Genomic DNA, 5000 nt, shown 5'->3' with positions numbered 1-5000 from the left:
AGCTATGGTTACACTGTGTTTAAGCATATGCTACAAGAAGTTTAGGTATTGAGGCTTTGGTCTAAGCATTCGGATTTAGTGTGCAAGCAATGGGCAAAAAACTGTAATACCTTTTGGATGTCTTTTGAAATCCATCCAAGGCAACGCATGTTCTCCTGACCTACCAGAATGCTGTGGTAATGTATTTGCACAGCTTGCTATGATGTCTTTAAACATCTTGTGGAACATCACTATTGATCACCATCACCCCAGACCCAGTGGCCTAATGGATAAGGCATCAGCCTCCGGAGCTGGAGATTGTGGGTTCGAGTCCCACCTGGGTCGTGTTATTGTTGCATGACAACAACTGTGTTGAACCTCAACTTGAAGTGGACTTGTTGGTGGCCAAGTGAAAATCTTTGATTCTGTTTTTTTGGAATCTTGAAGTGGATTCTGGATCAGATCTTGGTGTTTCAAGCATTTGTTGGCATTTTTGGAAACACACCGTAATAGTTCCTCAAAATACGTTCTCTTACATAAAAACAACCCATGAAACATTTTTAAGACATGGAACACAAAGGTCATTCGTGCAACATCTCCCATGGCTTTATGTTCAAATCCTGCCGAAACTGCAATCTAATTAGGCTTAGCATTTGGATTAGATTAGATTAGATTAGATTCAACTTTATTGTCATTACACATGTACAAGTACAAGGCAGTTTGGGTCTAACCAGAGTGCAATAACAGCAAGTGCAGGATATACAGTTTTTACATGTGAAGTAGATGTGAAGAAGAAAGAAGCTAGGCTAGATCATCACCATCACTGTAATCTGTCTCTGGAGATCCATTCAAGGGAACTCCTGTTCTCCTGATGTGCAGAAGAAACTCAAAAACAGAAAAGGCTCCAGAACTGTTAGAATGTGAACCACTAATGAGATCCTTCACTTAGAATCCTGTTACTGTACTATGGATCCGGAAAAGAAAAAATATATATATGTACAGTATCTCACAAAAGTAAGTGCACCCCTCGCATTTTAGCAACCATTTGATTATTTCTTCTCAAGCAACAATACTATAGAAAGGAACCTTGGAGATATTTTAGAGTATCTCAACATACAGACATTATTTTCTAAATAACTGCCAACTAAAGTAATTGCACCCTTACGTGATAACAGCTGTATGGCATATAACCAAACAAAGCCACATGTCCTATTGATCATGCAGATGTTTTTCCCTGCTTTAGAGGTATCTTGTATTAGAGCAGTTAAAATGTAGTGATTTGAGTATTAATTCTTTCATACTGACCACTGGATGTTTAACATGTTACCTCATGGTAAAGACTCTCTGAGGATTTGAGAACACACACACACACACACACACACACACACACACACACATACATAAAGCACTTAACTGTCTCTCTCTGAGTGAACCTCTATATCATTATGCTCCCCCATGCCTACTTAGATCAAAAGGTACAGGCTATTTGTTGGTACCTCAAATAATGAAGACTCCAGCAGGGGGCAGATCTTTCTTATAAAGCTCCTCAGTTATGTAAGAATCTTCCAATCAGTGTTCGGGACTCAGACACAGTCTCAGTGTTCAAGTTGACGCTGAAAACATATTTATTTAGTCGAGTCTTTAGTCAGTAGGTGTTTGTGAGGTAAAAGAGCAGATCTGGGGGGATCATGGATATAGAGTGTTTGGTGAACTGGGATATTTGGATGCTGTCGTCCCCTCACTCTCATACGTTCACTCAGGTTTGTTGACGGTGGTGTAGTGGGTCGTCTCTTATCCCAGCGATCCCTCATGTCGGTGTTACCTTCTGGTTCTCCTTTTTAGTTCTGCTGCTATAGCGAGTCTTGCCGGAGTCCAAACTGCACAGTGACATTAACTTTTTAGCCTGCCTCTGGATGATGTTCTCTTCAATTAGCGGCGACTCTGTGAAGCTGGGGATGGTTCCTCATCTGGGGATCCATGAAATTACAGAGTAAGAACGGGCGCTTTGAGGATGGACTAGTTAGTTAGTTAATATCAACAGTCTGCTACACTGACTCAGGACTACAGTTTGCTCTGATCACCATCACTGCACTTTAGCATCGTTTATCTGCAGTAAATGGACATTTGGTGCAACCCAGATGAGGATGAGGTTCCCTCTTGAGTCTGGTTCCTCTCAAGGTTTCTTCCTTATGTCATCTCGGGGAGTTTTTCCTTCACCACAATCACCACCGGCTCACTCATCAGGGACAAACTTACACTTATAAAGAACATCTTGTTCATTTTAATAATGATTATGAGGTAAAGATGTTTATTTAATAAGGTTTATTAATTTCATTTGACATAAAGTCCATGATGTGCTGTATATCACATAAAATACATAAAAAATAAACGAGACAGATTTAATGAAATATTTACACTTTTTTTTAATTATTTCTATTGTGAACATGTAAAAATTATTTTAAAATGATATTAATAATAAAAAGAAGAAGAAGGAGAAAAAGAAAAATCACTTTTTTATCTTTTCACGATTCATTATCAAAACTAAACTCGGCAATAAATATAACAGAAATAAAGGAATTATAAAATGCATGTAAAATGTATTCATTTATTAATTAATGAGTTTGTTTGTTTGTTTGTTTGTTTGTTTATTATCCAGCATGAAAAGACAAAAGGAAACAGCACTGAACAGCTTCTTTTGTGTTATTGTTAGCATTAATTATTATTATTATTATTATTATTATTCATTGTCATGAGGAGGACACATGTTGCTCGAAATTGACAGGTTGATTTGCTTGGCCACGCCTCTACCAGGACGCACCCGATTGGCTAAAACAGAGTCAATGACAGGAAATAAAGTTGTGATGTGATCTCCGTTAGAGGGCGCTGTCCGTCTCTGGACCGGGGAGAGGCGTGTTCGTGTGCGTGTGTGCGCGCGAGAGTGCGCGGCTACGAGCCTCATCTCCGTCCCCGGTCTCAAAGCCCCTCCCCTTCTCCCTCCTCCCCGCCCCGCCCCTCCTCTCCGCCCCTCCCCTCTCTGATTCTCCAGTCCACACATTGGAACAAGTGTCCGCGCGCGGCATTTCTTTTGGTTGCGGGATTTCACGGGACTTACAGTGCGGGGAGGATGCACGCACCCACGCGCACCCCCACGCACGCCCCCACGTGCGCCCTCACGCGCGTTATTCTCGGAATAACGCGATCTCCGTAAGACCTTCTCCTCCAGGAACCCGCTGGATCCCCGAGCGCGAGGAGATGACGGATACGTCTCGTGCGCTCTTTATGTTCCCGGACTAGAAGCTTTTCTGAAACGCGCGTGTCTTTCTGTGTGTGTGCGTGTGCGTGTGTGTGTGGGGAAAGTGGATCATGCGCTGCACTCCGGCGCGCGTGTCTTTCTGCGCGTTTTCTAACAGGTAGGACAGGAGAACATCCAGAACATCCATCACCTTCTTCTTCATGTCATTTTGTGTCATCTCTTGGATGTATAGGTGTGCGTGTGCGTGTGTGTGTGTGTGTGTGTGTGGATATCAGGAATGTAATGAGGATATGTGTGTAAACATCTCTCTCTCCATTTTACTCACACACGCGCGCGCGCGGGTTAGAGGTTTTAGTGACATCATCATCATCATCATCATCCTCATCAACAATGTAATAATAATAATAATAATAATAATAATAATAATAATACCAACAAGGCACTGTAAACATTTTGTGTGTTGTCTTCTGGGAAATGTCAGAAGACACGTCCACCTTCTAAAGATAATTCTAATTGGTGTGCAGCTCACGTGCGGCAGCGTGTGTAGGTCAGGGACGGGCTGATACACCGATCTCATAGTTACCCAGACACGATTCGCGATCATTTGGAAAATTCCCCCTAGTGATCTGCAGAAGTCTGAGTGCATTGACGGTGTGATGATGCTGAGTTCAAGCCCAAATTTGTCTCTTGTGTATAATACATCACTCAGATACGGAGTCCATGAAGTCTCAGATATGACTCTGATCCTGCTCACATAACTTGTCCGAGATGGCTCAGATATGATTCAGATACATCTTACATGTCTCAGATATGATTCAGATACATCTTACATGTCTCAGATATGATTCAGATACAGCTCACATGTCTCAGATATGATTTAGATACAGCTCACATGTCTCAGATATGATTCAGATACATCTTACATGTCTCAGATATGATTCAGATACAGCTCACATGTCTCAGATATGATTTAGATACAGCTCACATGTCTCAGATATGATTCAGATACAGCTCTCATGTCTCAGATATGATTTAGATACAGCTCACATGTCTCAGATATGACTCAGACACAGCTCACATGTCTCAATTATAATTCAGATCCAGCTCACATGTCTCGGATATGATTCAGATACAGCTCACATGTCTCAGATATGATTCAGATACAGCTCACATGTTTCAGATATGATTCAGATACAGCTCACATGTCTCAGATATGATTCAGATACAGCTCACATGTCTCAGATATGATTCAGATACATGTCTCGGATATGATTCAGATACAGCTCACATGTCTCAGATATGATTCAGATACAGCTCACATGTCTTAGATATGATTCAGATACAGCTCACATGTCTCAGATATGACTCAGACACAGCTCACATGTCTAAGATATGATTCAGATACAGTTCACATGTCTTGGATATGATTCAGATACAACTCATGTCTCGGATATGATTCAGACACAGCTCAGATACGGCTCATGTCACATCTCAAAAAGGACTCAGATACAGCTTTAATATGTCTCAAATATGGTTCACAATAAGCTAATATGTAGTGCAGATCTGGCTCACATGCGACTTCAGTAGAGCTCAGATAGAGCTCATGTAACAGATATGACTAGGGTACAGGTTCGATACAGCTCCGACCCGGCTAATGTAGTGTCTCAGATATGACTCAGATATGGCTTTGGTACAGCTCAGATCAAGTTCACGTATCATCCTTACAGATTTTTACGACTTCTGCTTTATATGGCTCAAATATGGCTCA

The 5000-nt window shown here is 41.4% G+C and overlaps 1 non-coding gene across 1 annotated transcript; it reads left to right on the top strand.

Moving 5' to 3' along the window:
* Positions 1-251: 251 nt before the first annotated feature.
* trnar-ccg lies at positions 252-324 on the top strand. The gene has a single exon. It is a non-coding gene; the product is annotated as a tRNA-Arg (tRNA).
* Positions 325-5000: the final 4676 nt, after the last annotated feature.

The sequence above is a fragment of the Silurus meridionalis genome, chromosome 4 (genome assembly GCF_014805685.1).
Source record: "Silurus meridionalis isolate SWU-2019-XX chromosome 4, ASM1480568v1, whole genome shotgun sequence".
Lineage (NCBI taxonomy): Eukaryota > Metazoa > Chordata > Actinopteri > Siluriformes > Siluridae > Silurus > Silurus meridionalis.
This window is presented reverse-complemented; position numbering and strand designations above follow the sequence as displayed.